Genomic DNA, 25,466 nt, shown 5'->3' with positions numbered 1-25,466 from the left:
GGTACTCTTGGGAGGCTGAGGCAGGAGAATCGCTTGAACCTGGGAGGTAGGGGTTGCAGTGAGCCGAGATGGCACCATTGTACCCCAGCCTGGTGACAGAGCGAGACTCCAACCCCAAAAAGAAAAAATGAACTTGCTCCCTACTACTTAAATGAATGAGAATGGCCTAGAGTTCTTAGAGTGAGATGCCTGCTGAACACCCAGAAGCACTGCCAAGAGTGACTGTGCCTTTAATGCATCTCCAAGCACCACAGTTTGGCTCTCAGCTTAGCAGGTGTAGAAACTCAATTTAACCCATGTATCTAGATAGCCTCTTGGGAACTCATATTAACCAAGTAATCTTAGATTGATGTATAAATCAGAATACCAATTAATTAAGCTGCACTGGAAAATATGCACTTTTTTGGTATAAAATAACTTTTATTTACATAATTTACATATATATAACATAACTGCTAATATGTACCTTTTTTATCTAAGCATTTCTAAAGTTCATGTAGCCAGAGACTGATCAAATGTTGCTGCCCACTGTGACCAAGGTACCCAGCACACTGATTTGTACATAGGAGCTATTTAATAGATATTGGGAGAAAAGCTGAGTGTTAGGAGAGAAGCTGAGGCAGGGCTTGCAAGTCTGACATAATGTAAAAGAGTCTTGAAACATGTCTGGGGTTCAGGGTCTAAAACCCCTCGTGGCCTTTGGAACACCAAGCTCTGTGCTAAAGGGTGGAAGGCTACCCTGACACACCATAATCTAAGCCCAGGGCATAAAACTCCTCGTGGCTTGGATAGAATTCAGGGCTCATGGCCTCTGGAATGTGTCTGGACTTGCTGGCTCTTTGCTCTCCCCGAATCTATTGTATCTTGAGTTAAAAGAACATGCTCTCCATTATCTCAAGTAGCAGAGCATATGCTAAACCGTCAGAGCTGTAAATCATGTGCTTAATGCAATGCTCCCTTTCAACCCCATATTCTCACCACCTGTTTCTTTGTTTGATCACCAATAGTCTGGTGCTCTGCACCTTTGCAGCCTCCAAACTCACATTGGCCCCCAGACCCACTTTCTCTCTCAAACTGTCTTTTCTCATTTTTTTCATTCTGCCGGACTTTGTCACCTCCACGATCTGGTGTTGGGTCCAATCACCCCAACAATAGATGCTAAAAAAGAAAAAGAAAAAAAATATTAAGAAACAACAACAAAATAGAGTAAGACTAAGTGAAATGCTGTTGAAATCCCAAGTGCTTAGTATTCCATCCCACCTTCTTAAAGAACATACTTATGATAATTAATATTAGTTTCTCAGGTTCTATATTTCTTTCTTGCAAAAAAAAATTGGATTATTCTAGACTCCTTGTCAGTCTTCTTGATTCTCTTTATAACTCAGTCTTACTTTAGAGATATTAGATTCTAACTGATGAAGTATCAACTTTTCCAGTTAAAAATGTTCAACCCTACCTCTCAGAAACTTAACCCTGGTAAGTTAATTCAAACTTTCCAAGTCTCCCTAGTATCTATTATTACACAATACCTTTCTTCTTTGAATTCTTTTAAAGAAGATTCTTTAGAATCTTCTCTAAATTCAGAGACCCCCTTCTTCACCTGCATTTATCATCTATAAAGAGCAGCTGAAAGAAGAGCTAATGCTCCATTTTAGTGGTTAATACATATTAACATATATTTTCCCCTTTGGGGAAAAGAGCAGTCCCATATCAATGGCTGGCACCCCAAGTGAGAGAGCACAAGAAAGAGGAAAGAAAGAAACAGAAAAAGAGAGAGAGAGAGAATAAATGAATGAATTCTGGGAGCAGAGTAGGAGGCTTGGGCCTACCTCAACCCAGCCCACAGACACGGTAATTCAGCAACAATTCATGGACAAATTTCTTTGTGAGAAATCGGAAATGAATTGAATGAATTGAAAGACTTCTGCATGCCAGGAGACTATGAAACCAACTCACTGAAACTATTAGAGAGATTCAAGACACCCTCTTGCTAGAGACACTGCCCTGGCACAGTGCCATACAATCAAGAAGAGACCCACTAGCTCCAAGTTTCACCTAGAGGATAAAAAGGGTTGGTTCACAGCACCCTAACTCTTCTAAGGGGGCTCCAGAGAGGACTGGCTTCTGTTTTGCCAGTCTTGGAACTCTGAAAGATTTGGCACAGTCTAACCACCTGGAGGAGAATGGATACAATGCCTTGGGCTGGTAGATGTCATTGTTCCTCTCCCCTGCTCAGCACAGAGCAAGCTTATGAAAATCCCAGCATTTAGCCTCTCCTGAGGAGAGAAAGAATTGATCCATGTATCCAGTACCATAACTCCTCCAGGCCTTCCCAAAGAACTTGCATCTGTCTCACCAGTCCTGGATCTCTAATGGGTTCAGTCCAATCTAGTCACCTGGGGGAGAGAAGAAACAGTAGCTTTGGCTAGTAGCTCTCCCCTACCCATGGCTTAGTACAGGGCAAATAGGCAAAAACACAGCTAACTGCTCCTTCCTGGGGAGGGAAGGAGTTGGAAGAGACCTTTATAATCTATGACTAGGCTGACTGATGGGCCTTCACCTTTACTATGCCAGTTTATGAAGACTGAGATAGGTACCTGCTTTGTCTAACATGTAGACACAACACAGGGGGTCAAGAAAAATGAAGCACAAGGCAAAGATGTTCCAAACAATGGAACAAAATAAATCTTCAGAAAATGACCTAATGAAACAGTTATATAACTTATCTGATAGAGAATTAAAAATAGCTCTCATGAAGGTGCTCATTGAGGTTAAGAGAAAATGCATGAACAAAATGAGAATTTCAAGGAAGAGATAGAAGATATTTAAAAGCATCAAAGACAAATAATAACAGAAATGAAGCTGAAGAACACAAATGACCTGAAAAATTCACCATAGGGGTTCAGCAGCATACTAGATCTAGCAGAAGAAAGGATCAGTGAACTCAAAGACAGGTCACTGGTAATAATTCCATCAGAGGAGCAAAAAGAAAAAAGAATGAAAAAGAGTAAAAGTAAGCCTAAGAGAATTACAGAACACCATTAAGCAGACCAAATATGTACTGTGAGAGTTTCAAAAGGAGTAGAAAGAGAGAAAGAATGAGAAAACTTATGCAAAGAAATAACAACTGACTGCTTCTCAAATCTGAGGAAGGGAATGAACATCCAGATCCAAGAAACCCAAAGGGATGCCAAATATGAACCGAGGGAAATCCATGGGCCGGGCACAGTGGCTCACTCCTGTAATCTCAGCACTTTGAGAGGCTGAGGCGGGCAGATCATTTGAGGTCAGGAGCTCATGACAAGCCTGACCAACATGGTGAAACCCCATCTCTACTAAAAATACAAAAAATAGCTGGGCATGGTGGCAGGGGCCTGTAATCTCAGCTACTTGGGAGGCTGAGGCCTGAGAATCACTTGAAACTGGGAGGCAGAGGTTGCAGTGAGCCAAGATCATGCCACTGCACTCGAGCCTAGGCAACAGAGCAAGACTCCATCTCACAAAAAAAAAGAAAAGAAAAAAGAAAGAAAGAAATCCATAATGAAATGTATTATAATCAAATAGTCAAAAGTCAAAGACAATACCAATTTTGAAAGCAGCAACAAAAACAACTTGTCACATACGAGGGGTCCTCCAGTAGATTATCAACAGATTTTTCAGCAGAAACCTCACAAGCCAAAAGGGAATAGGATGATATATTTGAAGTACTGAAAGAAGAAAAACCTGCCAACCAAGAATACCATACACAGAAAAACTCTCCTTCAAAAATGAAAGAGAGATAAAGCAGAAACCTCACAAGCCAAAAGGGAGTGGGATGATATATTTCAAGTACTGAAAGAAGAAAGCCTTCCAACCAAGAATATCATACACAGAAAAGCTTTCCTTCAAAAATGAAAGTGAGATACTTTCCAAGACAAACAAATGCTGAAGTTCATCACCACTAGACCTACCTTAAAAGAAATGCTTTAGAAAGTTCTTCAAGTTGAAACAAAAGGCCACTAAGCAGTAACTCAATAGCAGAAGGCTGTGAAATGTATTTGTAGAGGAAGCATAACTTACAGCTTGTTACTGGCAACACACAATTTGCCATCTGCTATAATTTCTGACCACTGATCTGCTTTTCCTGATATAAAAGGTGTTTGTGGGCTGGACACAGTGGCTCACGCTTGTAATCCCAGCATTTTAGGAGGCCAAGGCAGGTGGATCCCTTGAGATCAGGAGTTCAAGACCAGCCTGGCTAACATGGTGAAACCCTGTCTCAACTAAAAATACAAAATTAGCCAGGTGTGGTAGTGGGTGCCTGAAATCCCAGCTACTTGGGAGGCTGAGACAGGAGAATCACTTGAACCTGGGAGGTGGAGGTTGCAGTGAGCCGAGATGGCCACTGCACTCCGATATGGGTGACAGAGAGAAACTCTGTCTCAAAATAATAATAATAATAATAATAAATAAAAGATGCTTGTGAGCAGGAAAAAGACCTCATCTTTTTATCATCAGTTTCTATCGATGCAAAGGTCCAACTGAAAAGATAATGCAACTAACTAAGCATACCATGTAGCAGCTAACTGAAGGACAATGACCAAAATATCTTATTGGGGTTCTGATTATTTAAAAGTTATTACCCAAGAAGAGCCCGTTTTGCAGGATAACAAATGTGGAACAATTCAAGTGTTGCACTGCTGTTGCCATTCATATTTAACTTGGAGATAACAAGACACACAAAAATAACATTCCTCTATCTGTATTTATCCTGCAATCATATATGCCTAATTAAACTGCATTCAGAACTATGCATGTAAACCATGATAAATCTTTGAGATCCAAATTAAGGTGATGGGATACTCCCGGTCCCAAAGCCAAATTTAAAATCTAGGTCCATGTTCAACTAGAAAAGATCCTCAGTGCTTTTCCCAGGGTCATTTTATAATACTGGCACCATTAGGAGCATCCCTTTAGAGACTTTTGACACAACATATTTGACTTTGCCTCCTTAGAGTTTCTAGAGTGACAAAGCAATTGTTTTGTTTTGTTTTGTTTTGTTTTCTGAGATGGAGTCTTGCTGTTGCCCAGACTGGAGTGCAGTGGCGTGATCTCGGCTCACTGGAATCTCCGCCTCCAGGATTCAAGTGATTCTCTGGCCTCAGTCTCCAGAGGAGCTGGGACTACAGGTATGTGCCACCACACCAGGCTAATTGTGTGTGTGTGTGTTTTTTTTTTTTTTTGAGATGGAGTCTCACTCTGTCATCAGGCTAGAGTGCAGTGGCATGATCTCAGCTCACTGCAATCTCTGCCTCGTAGGTTCAAGCGATTCTCCTGCCTCAGTCTCCTATAGATGGGACTACAGGCACACACCACCACACCGAACTAATGTTTTGTATTTTTAGTAGAGATGGGGTTTCAGCATGTTGGCCAGGATGCTCTCTCTTGACCTCGTGATCCACCTGTCTCAGCCTTCCAAAGTGCTGGGATTACAGGGGTGAGCCACCGCCCTGGCCTAATTTTAGTATTTTTTGTAGAGACAGGGTTTTACCATGTTGGCCAAGCTGGTCTCGAACTGCTGACCTCAAGTGATCTGCCCCCCAAGTGCTGGGATTAGAGGCATGAGCCACCATGCTCGGCCCCATTGTTTTTTAATTTGATGACGAGGAATCTTCTGCTATTTAGACCCCTGCTCAGTACAACACCAAGAAAATCTCAGAGGAAGGTATCTTGATTAAAAGATTATGTTTCACATAATAATCAAACAGTAACAATATTTATTTTTGAGAAAGTAAACTCAAATACCAGGGTTAAGGTGGCAGGAGAATTTATTTTCATGGCACACCTTTTTACTCTGTTTAAATAGTTTAATATGATATATATTAATTTTCAGAAATAATGATTGTGGACTTTTCAAATAGTATCGCAAAAAAGAAAAATAACTTCTTATATTCAATTTCCATGTTTCTATATTTGAAACAAATTGCTACTTTTTACTTCAGAATTATGCATATGTCTTGAGAATAAAAATCTCATCCTGTCTGACTTTTGGGGCCCATAGTTGTACCACAGTTCTCTACATGAAGAATTTATAAAGTCAAATAAGTCCCTCATTCTAATTTTTGGCCCAAACCAGGAGCATGTATACCCAAAACAAAGAACTACACAACTGACAGCTCAAGACTTCCATGGTTGCTGTGGATCAGTCACCTGAACAGTTCAGAACTCTGCTTAGAAGGTAGACAGTAAACACAAGATCACAATGGTGTCCCATGAGTGATGCCAAGAAATATTGTGGGCTTTATCCTGCCCTGGGTCACAGCCTCAAACACAATATTGAGTTGTGAGCATAATGGAAGTCCAGTGTGGAAGCATGCACAGAAGTCAGACCTCCTCTCTTTGCTTTCTTTTCCAGCAAATGCCTAGGGAAATTTTCCTTCTTAAGGCTATTACCATTATCTTTATTATTAATGCTAAAATAATGTTGAGAATTATAATCATTGTGATGATGCTAATAATGACTAGTATTACTCAGAAGTCTGTTCTGGCCAAGTCCTTTCCTAGTATTTTAAAGATATTTTCTCATTTAACTTTCAGAACAACTCTATGAAGTTTTATTTTTTTCATTATACAAATGAGGAAATTGAGGCCTAGCGAGTTACAAAACTTGCTTAAGATTTCACAGCAACTAAGTGGCATAACCCATGTTGAACTTTTAGATTGTTTGACTCCAGAGTCTAGTGTCTTCTTTTTTTCTCTTGAGACCGAGTCTCATTCCATCATCCAGGCTGGAGTGCAGTGGTGCAATCTTGGCTCATTGCAATCTCCACCTCCCAGGTTCAAGCAATTCTCCTGCCTCAGCCTCCCAAGTAGCAGGGATAACAGGTACATGCCACCACACTCGGCTAATTTTTGTATTTTTAGTAGAAACAGGGTTTCACCATGTTGGCCAGTCTGGTCTCGAACTTCTGACCTCAAGTGATCCACCCGCCTCAGCCTCCCAAAGTGCTGGGATTACAGGTGTGAGCCACCGCACCCGGCCAACTCGAGCGTCTATTTTCTTAACTTATACTTTTAGCGATTCTAATCTTGAATCCCAGTAGTGAAATTAGTTGCATAATGCATGCAAACAAGAGAATCTGAGCTCCTTAGATTTCTAAAAATCTCATTAGATTGTTTTTACATTTACTTTTTGGTCAATCTTGAATTTTCTAAGGGAAGATATGTATATCTAGCCCTCTTGGGTTACTTACATTATTGCTTTGCTAATTTTTTTTTTATCCCTTAGGATTCATGTCCCATCCTATCATGGAAGGAGGGAAACCAGAAGAGGCAGGAGATAGATCAGTCAATTGTGTTACTGTAACAGCTTTGAGTACAGCTGAGAGGCTTTGAAACTAACACATAAAATTAAGCTTCAGGATTATCTGCTTCTTTAGTACTTCATTCATCTGGATATAATGAGATGAGTCAGCCAGTAGCCAAATCCCACTTACAACTGTAATGTAAGTATTAAAAGGAAAAACTTTACATATTACACTTCTGCCATTGTTGCCCAAATAATTCTGCATAATTTATGTTTTCTTTTTATGGTTGGAATTCTGCAAATACAATTTATGAATAGCATTTAATTGCTATTAAATTATAAAGGCAAGCTAATATATTAATTACTTTCATATCTATTTTTCCTCTTTTGCTTTACTATTTTTCAGAAACTAGCCATATTAATATCCAAAAGTTATGCAGACAAATCAGAATCTGTCTCATATGTAATGATTTCTAGACATGATAATCCACAATTTCCCTTGATATTTCTTTCCTGAATTTTTCAGTACTCATTGAAGGAACTGCTCTCTCAGATCTAAATCCTATTCCTGTGGATGAGACGCATTTCTTACTGCTCCATCCCTGGGAGAAAAAGAGTAGCTTGCCATAGGAACAGGGAAGGGTTAATTTATATACTATGAAATGTTCTGAGTTTTATATATGTGGAAAAGATCCAGAAATTAAATTTTAATAAGCCTCCAGATTTGGGCAGCAATCAAAGGTTTTCTCTATAGCAACAATTACACACATCACTGATCTGAGATCAAATATTTATGTCCTCTACATGCTAGAGAACTAGCATTTTGCTAGTTACTGTTATTACCAGGGCAATTCAATAGAGGGCAAAAGAGACTAAAAATGTCATTTCGCGTTGGAAATTGTAAGAAAAAGCAATAACAAGCCTGGAAAAGATTAAATGCAATTGGAAATGAGTCTAAACTGAAATAAAATACTGTATTTTAGTAGATTTTAGTAGGGCTATAATTTTAACTTCTACTAAAAAACTGTCGTTTTGCCTATTGCTGAAAAGAAGACACAAAAGAAGACAAAAAGCCTGATGCTAGCAGGAAACAAAAGCTCTTCCCCATTTCCTAAAAGTACTTTCTTTTCTAGAAGTACTATTGTTTGAAGGAGAATATTCCATTATGCCTTGGGGAAAATGTAACCATTTTTTAAAAAATGAAATATATATTATTCTCCCTTTTGGAAAAACTTTGTTTCCTTTGGTGTTGTTAATATAGAAAGCAGTGACAGAATAATTTCTGCTCATGGCAGGACCCCATCAAACAATACCAATGTCTCATTTACCTTAAAGGACTAGAGTCTGCTTTGCATTGCCAGCAATATCACCACCACCATTATCACCACATTATCAACTGTTATACTGTAATATCTTTGGGTGTGCAATCTTGCAGTAAATGCTCCTGCACCAGGTACTTTTCCAGAACTATTATAGAGCTACCTTTGAAGAATTTGTGATTTAGGAACTTACACTAAATTATTATATCCCCATCTTACATGACTTTATTTCTTTTCTGTTCACATTTCTGGTGATTTTACTTGGTTTCAAAGAAGCTATAAAATTCTGTTATTTATTCTCAGTGGGTTCCAAATACACAATGGGCCTCTCTGGGATCTCAATCTCCTACCGGGACCTCTAAAGTAGGAATGGCTACAGTGAGGATATGGTCCCTGGATGAAGTGCTTGTATAATCCAGATCAGCAGGCAGGGCTTGGCAAGAAAAGGGAACTGGCCATGGATGGCAGGCAGTTCTAAATGCATGGCCTGCCTGGCCAGAATTCAGAAGAAGGAGAGAACACTGGGTCTACCTGAGTCTCGGAAGGCTTCATGGAGAAGGATCTTGAAGGAGGGATAAGGTTAACAGGGGGCCAAGAGCAGAGCAAAGTTGATCTCCAGATGATGTAAATGTGAAGATGATGTAATGTGAAGTAATGCATAGATGGAAGGAGCAAGGAACGTTCAGGAAGCTGTAAAGAGACCTGTCTGGCTATGGTAGTGTGTATGAAGATGAGAAGTAGGAGATAAGGGTGAACAAGCAGGATGTAGCCGGCCTTGAATGGCAGGCTCAGAGAGCTGAATTTCAGTCTCCATTCATGTGGGAGTTGCTGAAGATTTCTGAAATATGGAAGTGACAGGATGAAAGTACTGTTCAAAGAAGATGAATGTGGAAGCTAAATGATAGGGCTCAAAGCCCCATCTCTGTGAAAGGGTAGAAGCTTAAATTTGACAAATGCCAACTAGCAATCCCAGATGGATTTCACATAGATCCATTCCCCTTCCAGCTTTTTATGATCTTTCACTTCCCTAACTCTGCTCAAGCCCTTGTCATGCCCCCTTCCTACTCCCTCATTCTCACTTTGAAAAGCCCCATCACCAGCCACCCAGTCTGCCAGCTCACGTCTGTAATCCCAGCACTTCGGGAGGCCGAGGCAAGTAAATCACCTGAGGTCAGGAGTTTGAGACCAGTCTGGCCAACATGGTGAAAGCCGATCTCTACTAAAAATACAAAAATTAGCTGGGCGTGGCGGTGCATACCTGTAATCCCAACTACTTGGGAGGCTGAGGCAGAAGAGTCACCTGAACTCGGGAGACGGAGGTTGCAGTGATCTGAGATCGCATCACTGCACTCCAGCCTGGGTAACAGAGTGAGATCCTGTCTAAAAAAATAAAAAAATAAAAAATAAAGAAAAAAAGAAGAAGAAAAGAAAAGCTCCATCACCTCTGTACAACTTGGGTTGGAGCCCAACTCTTCCTCACTGTCAGTAGTTATTAAATAAAATCTGTTTTACCATTTTAACTGAGGTATGGCTGTTTTTCTCTGACAGAGGCCTGAGGTTTAAACAATTTGAGGCACCTTCTTTAAGAAAAGGAATACAAAATTACAAATACAAAACTAAATATGGGGCTTTGGAAGGGGCATATGCAAATGAGGGCCCCTAAGCATAAGCAATCTTAGCTTCATGATAAATCATCTGGTTGACCAGATAGATAAGGTGTCTGCTTTCTTGAAGCTTAGGTTCTAGAGGGAGTGGAGAGGAGAGATAGGCAATAAGCAAGTATACAAATGGGAATTTTTAGAGACTAATAATTACTATGAAGCAAGTAAACTGGCATGGTAGAGTGGGGAGGAGGAGAAGAGAACAAGAAGAGATCTGCTTTTGGGCATGGCGGCTCATGCCTGTAATCCTAGCACTTCGGGAGGCCAAGGCAGGTGGATGACCTGAGGTCAGGAGTTCGAGACAAGCCCAGTCAACATGGCAAAATCCTGTCTCTACAAAAATATAAAAATTAGTGGGGCCCCATGGTGTGTGCCTGTAGTCCAAGCTATGTGGGACTCATTTAATCTGAGTGTCCTGTCACTCACTTGAGCCAATAGAATTTAGAAGTGATACCGTGCCAGTTTTAAAGCTGAAGCTTTAAGAAGTCTCAGCAGCTTCTACTTTTGCACTTTTAGATTCTGTGAATACATGAGCATGTGAATATGGAGAGACATGGTGCACTGGAGGCCAGCTATCACAGAAGCCACTTACTTTTTAAAAGACCACTCTGGTTGTGGAGTATGAATTTCAATGTTAAATCAGCTTAACAATAACCCATGCCAGGCACAGTGGCTCATGCCTGTAATTCCAGCACTTTGGAAGGCCAAGGCAGGTGGATCACCTGAGGTCAGGAGTTCAAGACCAGTCTGACCAATATGGTGAAACCCTGTCTCTACTAAAAATACAAAAGTTAGCCAGGCGTGGTGGTGTGCGCCTGTAGTCACAGCTACTCAGGAGGCTGAGACAGGAGAACTGCTTGAACCCAGGAGGCAGAGGTTGCAGTGATCCAAGATTGCACCATTGCACTCCAGCCTGGGTGACAGAGCAAGGCTCCATCTCAAAAAACAAAAAAAAAAAACAGAAAACCAGAAAAACAATAACCCATAACACTCGGACCAACTTGGGGATGAATTGCAGTGAGACAAGAATAGAAATAGAGGTCAGTTAGAAGGCAATGGTAATACTCCAGGTAAGACGTGGTAATTGATTGAACTATGGTGGTAGCTGTGGATATGGAAAGAAACAGATAAACTTGAGGATGGGGAGAGAAAGGTATATTCACCCAATAGTAATAAATGTCTGGCATATGTTAAAATAAAAAGTAGAGTAAGGCATTAGGACTGTAGTCATCAGGAAGCTATTAAATATGTCTTGATGGTGAATTAATAGAAGGAAAGTCATGTTTTAAGAAGATTAATGTGGGAGCAGAGAACAGAGCATTTCCTTGAGCCCACTGTAGCCAAACCATTTATAATTAACTCCTCATCCTGATAGGAGAACTAGTTCTGCTTATCCCCTTGCTGAAGAGCAGTGACTTATCTTGTTGAGGATCAGTGACTCGTCTGTTGTTTTGGTAGTTATGATGAAAGTGTAAAGGGCATTTCAAATCAGCTAGAGTAAGAACATGATAGCCCTGCTGGTGGCTTCTCCCTTTATCTCCTCTATGATATACATACTACCCAAGGCTAAAGGTTGAATATTTGTTAATCTGGTCATTTAACAATGAGTCTTTAAGAAAAGCTGTTGAATTGTTCAACAGCTGGGTTTCGGATAGACATCATGGAGCAGAGATCCAAAAGGTATAGATACACATATATAGGAGGAAGAAATGAGAGGAGATGCTTTCAAACAGTGTACACCCTCTAAGAAGCAAGGAATGGGAAGAATGTTCCCTGCTGTAGGGTTATGTATTTTACAGATTTGCTAAGCACTGAGTAGACCCTCATATTATGTGCTAAACAAATCCTGTAAAATGAGAGAAAACGTTCCAACTCAGCTTCCTCTTTTCAAATATCTCCTCTTACAGAGGAGAAACAGAGCCAGGAGAGGAAGAAAGTCCTGAGGTAGGAGAGAAGCTAGCAAGTACAGTCTTCCCATGATCCAAGGATTAGACAGTAAGTCCTACACCATAGTGATAGCAGACAATATGGAAAGGATGAGAAGCCACAAGATGTGAGAAACATCATGAAGGCAGTGTTGACAGTACTTAGTGACTGCTTTGATGTGGAGATGAGGAAAAGAAAGGACATTCTTTAGGGAAAAGAATAAATTAGTGATGGATCCAGCAATCAACATTAATTTATCAAGGTTCCAAGCCAGAGCGGTAGGAGATCGCTGGTACCACTGACAGAACTAGGAAGGTTAGGAGAGGGAACTGGCTTTGGAGAAAAACGTAACGTGTTCTCTGCCATACCTGTTGCTTTTGGTAGGGTCATTTAAATAGAAACACTAAGTCAGAAATGCCTTAGAAATACAAGGTTGGGGCTGGGCGTGGTGGTTCACACCTATAAACCTAGCACTTTGGAAGGCTGAGGCAAGAGGATTGCTTGAGTCCAGGAGTTCGAGACCAGCCTGGGCAACAAAGCGAGACCCCCATCTTTACGAAAAATTAAAAAACTAGCTGGGTGTGGTGGCACATGCCTGTAAGTCCCAGCTACTTGGGAGGCTGAGGTGAGAGGATTACTTGAGCGCAGGAGTTCAAGGTTGCATGCACTCCAGCCTGGGTGACAGAGTGAGACCCAGTCTCAAAGAAAAAAAGAAAGAAAGAAAGAAGGAATATAAGGTTGGACCTCATGGGAGAGCCATAGAGGCAGATCCATTGTAATGTACATCGAGGTGCAGGTTGAAGCAATGAGAGAGAAGAGCCCTAGCAGGAATGGGCTGTTGAGGGAGAGAGAGAACTGAGGGTCAAGGGCAAAATGTTTTCAAAGTTCAGATGTGAAAAAATGAGAGGACAGGAATGGTTGGTAGAATCAAAGGCTGCAGGCTGGGTATGGTGGCACATGCCTGTAATCCCAGCACTTTGAGGCCAAGACGGGTGGATCACTTGAGGACAAGAGTTCAAGACCAGCCTGGCCAACACAGTGAAACTCCCATCTCTACTAAAACTACAAAAATTAGCCGGGTGTGGTGGCTCACAGCTATAGTCCCAGCTAGTTGAGAGGCTGAGGCAAGAGAACTGCTTGAACCTAGGAGGTGGAGGCTGCAGTGAGCCGAGATCGCACCATTGCACTCCAGCTGGGCAATAGAGTGAGATTCTGTGTCAAAAAAAAAAAAAAAGAAAAGAAAAGAAAAGAAAAAAGAATCAAAGAATCAATGATAAAAGCATTGAATTTGTTAACTACATTTTTTTTTTGAGACAGGGCCTCACTCTGTCACCGAGGCTGGAGTGCAGTGCCATGATCCTGGCTCACTACAGCCTCGACCTCCTGGGCTCAAGTGATCCTCCCACGTCAGCCTGATCTTTACTAAGCTTTAGAAAGCATTTGGAGTGACTGGAGCAAAGATCAAACAGACAAGATTTCAGGGACAAAGAAAAAGTGAAAGAAGGGGAAAGGGTTTGTGTTGACTGTGGTCCAGACAACAATGCTTTAGTGATTGTGCACAGAAGGAAAGAAAAAGTGTGTATTTTACCATAAGAAGCCCAACTATAAAGGAACCCATGGGCTTGGGTTATCCATTACACCAATGCATCACTCTGTATAATAATTTAATTATAAAGATGAGAAAAATAAATAAAAACAAGCAAAGCTTGTGACATTATAGAAACAGTAGTTTAAAACAGACATGGTGTTTTTTTTTTTCTGCTCTGAAATAGAGAGAGTTCCCCTAACCTCTGCCTTTTTTAAAGAAACTAATCACTAGTTGAGTGTGATAGCACACGCCTGTAATCCCAGCTACTCAGGAGACCAAGGTAGGAGGATTGCTTGAGACCGAGAGTTTGAGGTCAGCCTGGGCAACAGAGCAAGACCCCATGTCTAAAACATTAAAACAAAACAAAACAAAACAAACACTAGTTAATCACTGTTTTTTGCCAAAAATATGAAAACATGGTTTATTCCTTTCAGCCTAAAATACAGTTTCAAAGATCTCTGTTGGTAGGGGTTGGGTGGTGAGAAAGCTTTGAAAAAAAAGAAGACATTTTACTGTTTTCCTAACTCTTCCTGCATTAGCTAACTTTAAGCAAACCTAGAGTTTGCTGCACCATACAACTTAAAAAATATCTCCTGTTACAGATTTGGCAAGGAGATGGCAGATTTCTTTCCTTTCCTTTCCCTTTCCCTTTCCCTTCCCCTTCCCCTTCCCCTTTCCTCTCCTCTCCCCTCCCCTCCCCTCCCCTCCTCTCCTCTCCTTTCCTCCCTCCCTCCCTTCCTTTCCTTCCTTCCTCCCTCCCTCCTTCCTTCCCTCCCTCCCCTCCTTCCCTTCCTTCCTCTTTCTCTTTTCTCTTCTCTTCCCTGTTCTCTTCCCTCCTCTCTTCTCTTTCCTCTCTTCTCTTCTTTCTTTCTCTCTCTCTTTCTTTCTTTTCTTTTTCTCTCTCTCTCTCTCTCAGTGGCTGTATTTATTTCTCTAGCTTATATAACTTTTACACAAGTAGTTCATATGAGTTACAAGGCAAGGCTGTTAGAAGTTTAAGATGTTTCCGAGAAAAGTGGACAAAAAAACTGGCATTTATAAGAAAAAATATTTTTTTCCTACTCCCACATTTTCGGGAACTTGACACACTATTCCAACTGTTTGTTCCTAAACAATGCCAATGAAACTTTATTTATTTATTATTTTACATTGCAGACAGGCAGATAACAGAACCAGAATTCTCTAGCTCTTGTGTCTAAGAGGTAGTGACATGGAATTGGATTCAAGCATATCTGAGTTTAAACTCCTGCTTCATCACTTACTAGCTATGCCAGAGACCACTAATTGTTTTAGTGTTCATTGTCATCTTATGTTTACTAATCAGTAGAATCTCCTAAGTTTCAGCTGGGCACGTGACTACTTGGCCATAGGCCACATTTCCCAGCCTCCCTTGCAGCTAGATGTGGCCATGCAGCTAAGTTCAGGTTAGTAGGATGTAATTTGAAAAGATTTCCACAATTTGGGGGCATCTACTTTGAGACAAAGCTACTTGCCTTGAATATTGTTTTTCCCCCTTCCCATGGGCTGAAACATGACTATGATGGTGACCTAGCTTTGGCCATGCAGGAGATGACAGTGGCAAGAGAAAGAAAATCTGGGTTTCCGATAGACATCATGGAGCAGAGCTGCTCCAACAACCTGAAATGCATGCTTACACTGGCCTGTTAGGAGGGACAGAAATAAACTTTAATGAATGAAGCCACTATATTTTGTAGTCTCTTTATTACAGCAGTTCAGACTATAACCTTGAAAATATCCTTGTTATGTGTCCTTTGTGTTTAACCCCACAGAACCCATTTCCTCTTCTGTAAACTGGGGATAATTTCTACCACACATCCATGATGTTGAAGACTAAATGAGAAAACCAGAAATTCACACATGAGAGGTGCCCAATGAATACAGCTGATGCACCAACAAGATTCCCCACTAAATCCCCAGTGTCTAGCACAGTGCCCAGCATACAGTATGTCCTCAATAAATATTTATTGAAAGAACAGCTACTCAGCCACAGGCCAATCAGAGTGGAAGTTGTAAGTGCCCAGAAATCCTGAGTGATAACACTCCTATTGCGAAGATTAATTGATGCTACATATGTGAAAGTCCCTAGCAAATGCATGACTCATACATCGTAGGCACTCAAATAAAAGTTTTCATCAGACTATAAGCTTCTTGAGGATGAGTTCTGTGTCTTGTTCACCACTATACCCCAAGTGAACAGCCCATAATAAGAGTAAGTAAATATTTGTTGCATAAGGAGAACATTGATATACAATGGGTGAGCTATTTTTATCCCCATCAGGTCTCTTCTTCCCACAACGAAGAAGGAAACTGACATATAAAAGTTAAGCAATTTGCCCAACTTGACACAGCTTCTAAGTAGCACAGTAAAGACTTGAGTTAAATTCCTTACTAGGTTCGTATTTGGAGATCTCATTTTCAACCTAGGTAGATACTCTTTTTTTTTTTTTTTTTTGAGATGGAGTTTTACTCTTGATCTTGTTGCCCAGGCTGGAGTGCAATGGCGTGATCTCGGCTCACTGCAACCTCCACTTCCCAGGTTCAAGTGATTCTCCTGTCTCAGTCCCCTGAGTAACTGGGATTACAGGCACCCGCCACCATGCCCGGCTAGTTTTTGTATTTTTAGTAGAGATGCGGTTTCACCATGTTGGTCAGGCTGATCTCGAACTCCTGACCTCAGGTGATCCACCTGCCTTGGCCTCCCAAAGTGCTGGGATTACAGGTGTGAGCCTGTGTCCAGCCGATACTCTTTTTCTAGGGCAGACTTTGCAACGAGTAAGAGGAGAGATTTGAAAAGAGGAAGCTGAGTTGGAACGTTTTCTCTCATTTTACAGATTTGTTTAGCACATAATATGAGGGTCTACTCAGTGCTTAGCAAATCTGTAACATACATAACCTTACAGCAGGGAACATTCTTCCCATTCCTTGCTTCTTAGAGGGTGTACACTGTTTGAAAGCATCTCCTCTCATTTCTTCCTCCTATATATGTGTATCTATACCTTTTGGATCTCTGCTCCATGATGTCTATCCGAAACCCAGCTGTTGAACAATTCAACAGCTTTTTTTAAAGACTCATTGTTAACAATATTCAACCTTTAGCCTTGGGTAGATTAACAAATATTCAACTTTTAGCCTTGGGTAGTACGTATATCATAGAGGAGATAAAGGGAGAAGCCACCAGCAGGGCTATCATGTTCTTACTCTAGCTGATTTGAAATGCCCTTTACACTTTCATCATAACTACCAAAACAACAGACGAGTCACTGATCCTCAACAAGATAAGTCACTGCTCTTCAGCAAGGGGATAAGCAGAACTAGTTCTCCTATCAGGATGAGGAGTTAATTATAAATGGTTTGGCTACAGTGGGCTCAAGGAAATGCTGAATGGGGCAGGGTTCTTCTCCCTAGTGTATCCTCCCTCCCCCTTATCACTCTATAAACCATTACTACTTTAGAGGTGTATTGTTTTTAACAACTGTCTGATAATGAAGATACTGGTTGATTAGGTTTTAAGGTAGATGTTTTTGCAGGAATATTTTTAAATTAAAAAAAATAAAAAAAAACCAGGTAAGGATGAAAAGTTCCAGGTGAGAACAATGGCCCCTTTATAGCCTTTTTCTCTGTTTAGATTCAGAAATGTTGTCTCTATGGTATCCCTGGACTGCTTGCTGGCTTTTAAAAAATGGAAATCTATAACTGATCATCCTTCCATATTTCTTCTTGGGACCCACTCACCACAATAAAATAAATTGATATTTATTTGTATTATATATTACATGTGTCCATGTGTTTGAGTGTGTATATTCCCAGGTTTAGGAAGTTTCTACAAGTATTACCTGTAAATACCATATTTGGTCTGAGACATCTATGAGGACATTTAATTTTTTTCTGTCTTCATTCTTTCTTTTTAACCACTTTCTTCTCTTATCACTCATTAGTCTTTTTTTCTAACCTGATACACAAAGGTGAATACTGTTCAATGTGGCCATTTAGAAACCATGTCAATTATCTTCTTGCCCTCTCTTCTGCCCCTGAATATGGGGAAGAAAGAGGTTCTGAAGGTTTGCTGTCCTGGGTATAAATATATGGACTTTCCTTTGTGAGAAGCTGTAGCCATGAAAGACAGAAGCTGCCTTCCATCCAAGGTGGTTCCCTGGGGCCATGATTGCCTTTCTACATGGATGCTTTATACCCATGTGGAAAACAAGGCCACCCGACATTTACCCCAGCGGTGGTAAAATATATAGGTGAGGAAGACCTCTGCTCTATACAACCTTCCCTCACCTGAACTTTCTGTGAATTCCGAGGTCTGGACGAGGTCCTGAAAGAAAAAAAAAGAAAAAGGTCGAGTGCGGTAGCTCACGCCTGTAATCCCAGCACTTTGGGAGGCCCAGGCAGGTGGATCACGAGGTCAAGAGATCGAGACCATCCTGGCCATCATGGTGAAACACCCGTTTCTACTAAAAATATAAAAATTAGCTGGGCGTGGTGGTGTGTGCCTATAGTCCCAGCTACTCGGGAGGCTGAGGCAGGAGAATCACTTGAACTCGGGAGGTGGACGTTGCAGTGAGCCAAGATCGCGGCACTGCACTCCAGCCTGGTGACATAGCAAGACTCCATCTAAAACAAAGAAAAAAAAAAAAAAAAAAAAAAACAGAAAAAAAAAACTTTCTCAAAATCAAAAGGGAACAAAGGTGCATTTGAGAAGAGGGAGAATTTGGAGATGGATCAGGGTTTAAATTGTTCACTTAGTGAACAGAGGAGAAAAAGTATTATGATGCTAGCGGCCTTTTCTGGAATTTCCAGACCTTTGGTAAAAATCCTAAGCCTTTTTTCTGTGTATGAGAGATAGGAGTAGCAGGGAGGTACAGGGGAGTTACAGGTGGGTAGAGCCAGGAGAGAAGAGGGAAAGGATGCATATTCACGTCAGAGATATTCCTTGTGAAGAAACAACCATACGACTTCTTCCTTTCACATCCAGTTTTTTTTTTTTTTTTTTTTTTTTTGAGACAGAGTTTCGCTCTTGTGGCCCAGGATGGAGTGCAATGGCGCGATCTTGGCTCACTGCAGCCTCCGCCTCCTGGGTTCAAGCAATTCTGCCTCAGCCTCCCGAGTAGCTGGGATTACAGGCATGCACCACCATGCCTAATTTTGCATTTTTAGTAGAGACGGGGTTTCTCCATGTTGGTCAGGCTGGTCTCGAACTCCCGACCTCAGGTGATCTGCCCACTTTGGCCTCCCAAAGTGCTGGGATTACAGGCACGAGTCACTACGCCTGGCCTCACACCCAGTTTTAAAATATAGTCAATCTTCTGCTTGGAGGGTAGAGGAGCTGTGATAGTACCAAGGGGCTAGTAAAACCAAATCAAGGCTAAACAGGGGTACAGCATGGATTTAAAACGAACTCCCTTAGTAACAATTACAATCTACACATAGATAATAATCATTCTCAAAAGTCATTCAAAAGTATAAAAACATTCAAAAGTACAAATACATTCAAAAGTATAAAAACAATGATTGTTTAGGAATACCATACCTTACATAAATTAGTAGGAGAAAAACTAATTATTGGTTAAAAAAAAACAGTCCATTATAATTACGTTTTTTAAGCTGAGTTCTCATTTCTGGGATCAAAAAGAAACACAATAGCCCCATTGCCTGCACAGTTCTTTCCTGCACTCAACGGCAAGGTTAGAATCCACAACCCACTCTCAAGCTCCTTCCCCACGGCAGTCAGAGACAGTGTCCCCGGGGAAGGGACGTCACACATCTGATTGTCAATGCAGAGGTGGCCCCACTGTACAATCTGGTTCAACTTTGCCAGGAACAAAATAATGAATGGTTTCTCAGTTGCAATGAACTCCCAGGTTGCAAGTCACGTAACCTAAGCATGGCCAGATAAACCAAGTGTGCCCGATTTGTGCCCTGGAGTGAGCCAGAATGAAAAAGTCAACCACGTGCAGAATGTAGATACCAGGAAGAAGAAATGGGGACCAAATTAAGAAGCAAGGGGTAACCTATTTTGTTGCAGTAGGAACTTAAAAACCAAGGACCAGACACCATTTTGCTGCGTGACCCAATCTGATCATGCCTCCTTGCATTTTCCTATCTCCCTCACAGTTACGCTCTGCCTATGAAACCTGCCCCTAGAACCAGCTCGGGGAGACAGATTTGATTGAGCATTGTTTCATGTCTCCTTGCTGGTCAAACTTGCAATAAAGCTTTTTCTTTTCTTAAAAATTGGTGCCATAGTACTTGCTTCTATGTGTATCAGGAAGCAAGCCTACTGCTTACAGGTAACAGTACTTTGCAGTAAGCCCAGTGTGGCTAATCCACAGCTGCACTGTCCAGTTAAATGAGACCTTCCTATGTGTTTACAGATTTTTAAGGCCAGACGCGGTGGCTCATGCCTATAATCCCAGCACTGTGGGAGACCGAGGCAGGCGGATCACTTGAGGTCAGGAGTTCAAGACCAGCCTGGCCAACATGGCAAAACCCCATCTCTACTGAAAATACAAAAATTAGGTGGGTGTGGTGGCATGTGCCTGTAATCCCAGCTACTCAGGAGACTGAGGCACGAGAATTGCTTGAACCTGGCAGGTGGAGGTTGCAGTGAACTAAGATTATGTCACTGTACTCCAGAGTGAGACTGTCTCAAAAAACAAAAAAAGGTTAAAAACTTTTTTTTTTTACATATATATACACTGTAGGGTGTTTTTGCTTCTATTATCGAACATGGACGTTAGAAAGATCCTAGCATAGCATTTAATATTTCATATTCTGAAATCAAATGGAAAAAGAATTCCATGTTCAAATAAATTTAAGAAATGCTTTGTTAAATTCAGGAAAACAGGATTCACTACAGGAGGGTTTCTGAGAGGCTGTGTGAATTCCAAAGAGAGGATATGGTGTGGGGCATTTCCCAGTTATATTTGGCCACACATCTATTTCCTTCTCTCTCTTTCTTTTGGTTGTTGTTGTTTTCTTTTAATCAGGTCATGTCAAAGGACTAGAGTTCCAAGGAGCAAAGTAGAAGCCTTCTTTAGAAGCTTAATATTTCATTAGTTCCACAAATGTTTCTGAAGCCATCTAGATAGCGTTCTTTTTTTTTTTTTTTTTTTTTTTTTGAGACGGAGTTTCACTGTTGTAGCCCAAGTTGGAATGCAATGGCATGATCTCAGCTCACCACAACCTGTGCCTCCTGGGTTCACGCGATTCTCCTGCCTCAGCCTCCTGAGTAGCTGGGATTACAGGCATGTGCCACCACGCTGGCTAATTTTTTGTATTTTTAGTATAGACAGGGTTTCTCCATGTTGGTTAGGCTGGTCTTGAACTCCCAACCTCAGGTAATCCACCTGCCTCAGGCTCCAAAAGTGCTGGGATTACAGGCATGAGATACCGCACCGGCCAACAGCATTTCTTATTAAGCCCTATTATGCCCCAGGCACTGTTCTAATTGTTTGGGATGCTGGGTGGAAGAGACAAAGTCCTTGCCTTCAGTGAGCTTGCTTAGATTTACTCAACAAACAGGTAACAAACAGGTAAACAAATAAGTCTCACCATGCAGTAGAAAAAAATGAAAAAGTCTAAGGTGACCCATTTGAGTCAACAGCTGAATGAGAAGGAATGAGAGCTCATGAAGACGAGGAGGAACCTTTTGAGGAACCAGGAATGGTGAATGCCAAATCTGTGAGATGGAAACCCATTTGGCATGCTCCTAGAAGCAAAAGACTATGGTGGCTGGAAAGGTAAGAGCAAGAGAAGAGTGAAAAGAGATGAAGGCAGGAACCAGCAGGGACAAGTGGGGTGTGCTTATCGAGCTCAATGCGGCAGTAATCCACCAGAGCCTTTTCTTTCGGGTTTACTTGTTTTTACTTTTTATTTTAAGGTACATTGCAAATTATAGAGAAGATGCAAGAATATACAAGGTTCCCTAATTGTTCCCATGTTCACCTACAAATCCACAGGATAGCCATCTAAACTAAGAAATTAATACTGATATAACCCTGTCATCTAAGATATCCCATTTAATTTCTACAATTATCTTAATAATGTCCTGATAGGAAGTTTTTATCTCCTTTTTGTCCAGGATCCAATCTAGAATCATGGATTGCATTTAATTGTCATCTCTCTTTAATCTACTTCAGTCTGATAATTTCTCAGTCTTTCTCTGTCTTCTGCAACCTAGACTTTTTGGTTTTTTTTTTTTTCCAAGAAAGCAGGCTAATTATTTTGTAGAATGTCCCTCAGTTTGGGTTTCTCTGTTTCCTTATGATTAGATTCAGGTTATGCCTTTATAATAGGAATTTGACAGAGTTATGTTGTATTCTTCTCAGTATGACATATCAGACAGTATGTGTTGTTACTTTGTCTCATTTCTAGTGATGTTATTTTGACTAATATCAGATTTGTTGTTTCTCAGATTCTTCCACTATAAAGTTATTACTTTTACCTTTGTAATGCATTATTTTGTGGGGGAAAAGCTTTGACACTATGTACATGTCCCATTCCTCAATAAACTTTCACCTACTTGTTTTAGCATCCATTGGTGTTGTGTCTGAATCCATTATCATCATGACAGTTGCCCTGTGGTGATATTTATTACTAGCATTCTAGTGCAATAAGGACTTTTCCCTTTTTCCCTATTCATCATTCATTCATTCATATATATCGGCGTGGACTCATGGGCTTCTATTATATTATACTCAAGCAATCCTCCTGCCTCAGCCTCCCAACGAGCCAGGACTATGGGTATATGCCACCACACCCAGCTAATTTATTTTTTATTTTTTGTAGAGATGGGGCATTGCTCTGTTATCCACACTAGTCTAAAACTCCTGGCCTCAGACGATCCTCCTGCCTCATCCTTCCATCTTCATCATTTTTTAAACTCTTCCTTATTGTCTGGCCTATGAAAATGTTGCAGGCTCCTCTTGTGCATTTTCTGCCCAGTCCTGGAACCAGCCATTTCTCCCAGTAGCCCTGTTCCTTTTAGCGACAAATGGTATTTAGAAACCAAGATCTGGGTGCTAAATGTGGCCATAGCTACAAGGTTTTTATTTCCACTACACCTTCTCATTGGACTGAAGTAGGAAATGCACAGATATAAACAACATATGCATAAAACATATAATGCACAAACATATGTACATCTATCTCTGTATCTACTTAGCTAGGTATATATTTTAAAGTACCATGACTTTACCCTAATATCTCCAGTTCCAATCAAAAGCACAAAATTCATTCTGGCCTTCTGCCTTCCCATATTTGTAGCTTATTTATGTATTTGCTCATAACTCCTCTCTGTAATCAATCTTCTAACCTTACTGCTGCTTCCTCAACCTTAGAAGCTGGCTCCATCCCCTCCTCAGCCACAGCCACTTCCTCAGCTCTGACTGCCCTCTTGGTTCCAGCTCTTCAGGCCCTGTCAGGCATGGTTGTCTCAAAGGAAGAAGGCAAATTTTTTTTTTTTTTTTTTTTTTAAAGAAAAAAATAAGGGAACAGAAGGGAACAAAAGATGAAGAGAAAGAGACACTGGAGAATTTGTTTCCCCTCTTTATTTTGTAAAATTTCAAACATAAAGAAAATAAAGGCTGGGCCCAGTGGCTCACACCTGTAATTCCAGCACTTTGGGATTTATAACATAATAAATAAATAATAGCAAAGAGATAGAATAGAGGACTAGAGATCTGGTAGAGGAGAACTGGCCATTGAGCACGTAAGAAGTCAGATAAGTGAGATGCTCTGGAAGCTCAGAGAAGAAGGGTTTCAAAGAGGAAATAGAATCACTTTTAAAATGTACCTACTATTTGCTAGGATTTTAATATTAAAAAACAAAAAACAAAACACCATCAGACTAGGTGTGGTGGCTCATGCCTATAATCCCAGTGCTTTGGGAGGCCAAGACAGGAGGATCACTTGAGGCCAGGAGTTCAAGACCAGCCTGGGCAACATCACAAGACCCCATCTGTACCAAAAAAAAAAAAAAAAAAAAAAAATTAGCCAGGCATCGTGGCTCATACCTATAGTCTTAGCTACTTGGGAGGAGTTCAAGGCTACAGCAAGCTATGATTGCATCATTGCACTCTAGCCTGGGTGACAGAGTGAGACCTTGTCTCAGAAAACCAAACAAAACCAAACACTGAAAACTCTCAAATGCTTCATATATTGGGCGAGAAATTCATACAGGGTCACTTTCCTCAACAGAAAATACAGAGAATTAAAATGTAAGTAAGTAGGCATTAATGCTAAAGTGTATTAAATACTAGCATGGAAAAATACAGGATGTGCTGCAAGTATGTATTAGGGGTATTCAATATAGACTGGGGAAGAATGAGGAAAGCTTCCAGGATGTAGTAAAATTTATAAGCTGAGACCTAATGGATAAATGAAAGTCAGGTTCAAAGATGGAGATAAATCGTCCATGCAGATATAAAAGCATGCGCAAAGTCTTGGAGGTGTGATGGGGAAGAAGTTGTTAAATAGCTGAAAATGCGGAAGAAGGGTTGAGAATAAAGCTTGGGATATAGACAGGGGCTCAAGTCACGAGAAGGTCTGGCCACTATCTACTGTGCAATGGAAGCTCTTGAGAGAGTTTAAAAGGAGCGATTCCATTAATTTCGTGTCAGGAGGATCATTCTGACCACAGCAGGGAGAATGTATTGGAAAGGGAAAAAAAACTGCTAAAGAGGTTTTAGCAGTAATCCGGGTGACAAATAACTCCAGCAATTGCAATAGTTCCACACCACCAGAATATGCAGTTTACTGGTCTTTTTCACTTGCATTCTCACTTTTCTACTTTTGGAACCCATAATACATCAGCAAAAGCATTCCCGTGCTTATGCCTTCAACTTCCTCCCACTCTTTCCCTCTGTTGAACTCTCCTGGCCAAACTCAACCTTAGTTATATACAACTGTCTACCTACCTGACAAGTGCAGAGTGTGTCTGGAAAAAAATACATGACTACACTAACAGGTTTCACTTTACATTTTGGTGCAATCCTTGGCTATTTCCCTAGTCCATTTGCTTTCAAGCTGTCCTAGATAGATATTCCACATCTTTCTGCTTAAACCTTCTTCCATGTGCTCACTTCTGCTAATGACCTTATTTTCCATTCTACTGAGAAAATAGAAATGACTAAAAGATAGCTTCTGGACCTTGAGATATTATGCTAAATGAAATAAGCCAGTCGCAAAAAGACAAATATGTATGATTCCACTTAGATGAGCTATCTAAAGTAGGCAAAACTCATAGGAACAGAAGGCAGAATGGAAGTTGGGGGAGGAGGGAATGGGGAGTTGTTCAATGGGTATACGGTTTCAGTTTTGCAAGATGAAAAAGTTCAAGAGATCTGTTGCACAATAATGTGAATATATGTGACATTATTGAACCATTCAGAAATGGTTAAAATAGTAAATTTATGTTATTTTTTTTACCGCAATCTAAAAAAAAAAAAAAAAAAAGCTTCCTGTTTGCAGCTAAGTCTGCTCTCAGCCAGGTGCTCTCAGCCTACCTGCAGTCTCCTGTCTCGCAGATGCTGACCCACACAGCTGTGTGGAATGGCGACCCAGGCCAACGAGGGCATCAAATTTGCCAAGGAAGGTGGTGCTCAGGGACCAGGATGTGGTATGGGGCTGGGCAGCTGAGTAGCAGCTGCAGGCCAGGGGCC

General features: G+C 40.9%; 1 long non-coding RNA gene across 1 annotated transcript in view; it reads right to left on the bottom strand.

Moving 5' to 3' along the window:
- Positions 1-458: 458 nt before the first annotated feature.
- Positions 459-25,466, bottom strand: part of LOC115899965 — a 38,380-nt gene continuing 13,372 nt past the window's right edge. Inside the window, exons 2-3 of the long non-coding RNA XR_004059589.1 lie at positions 18,082-18,118; positions 459-1,158 (exon numbers count right to left, since the gene is read on the bottom strand). This is a non-coding gene — a long non-coding RNA (uncharacterized LOC115899965). The remainder of the gene's footprint in view (positions 1,159-18,081; positions 18,119-25,466) is intronic.

Source organism: Rhinopithecus roxellana, chromosome 10 (genome assembly GCF_007565055.1).
Source record: "Rhinopithecus roxellana isolate Shanxi Qingling chromosome 10, ASM756505v1, whole genome shotgun sequence".
NCBI classification, from domain to species: domain Eukaryota; kingdom Metazoa; phylum Chordata; class Mammalia; order Primates; family Cercopithecidae; genus Rhinopithecus; species Rhinopithecus roxellana.
The sequence above is the reverse complement of the archived record's forward strand: the minus strand, read 5'-3'. Positions and strand labels throughout refer to the sequence as shown.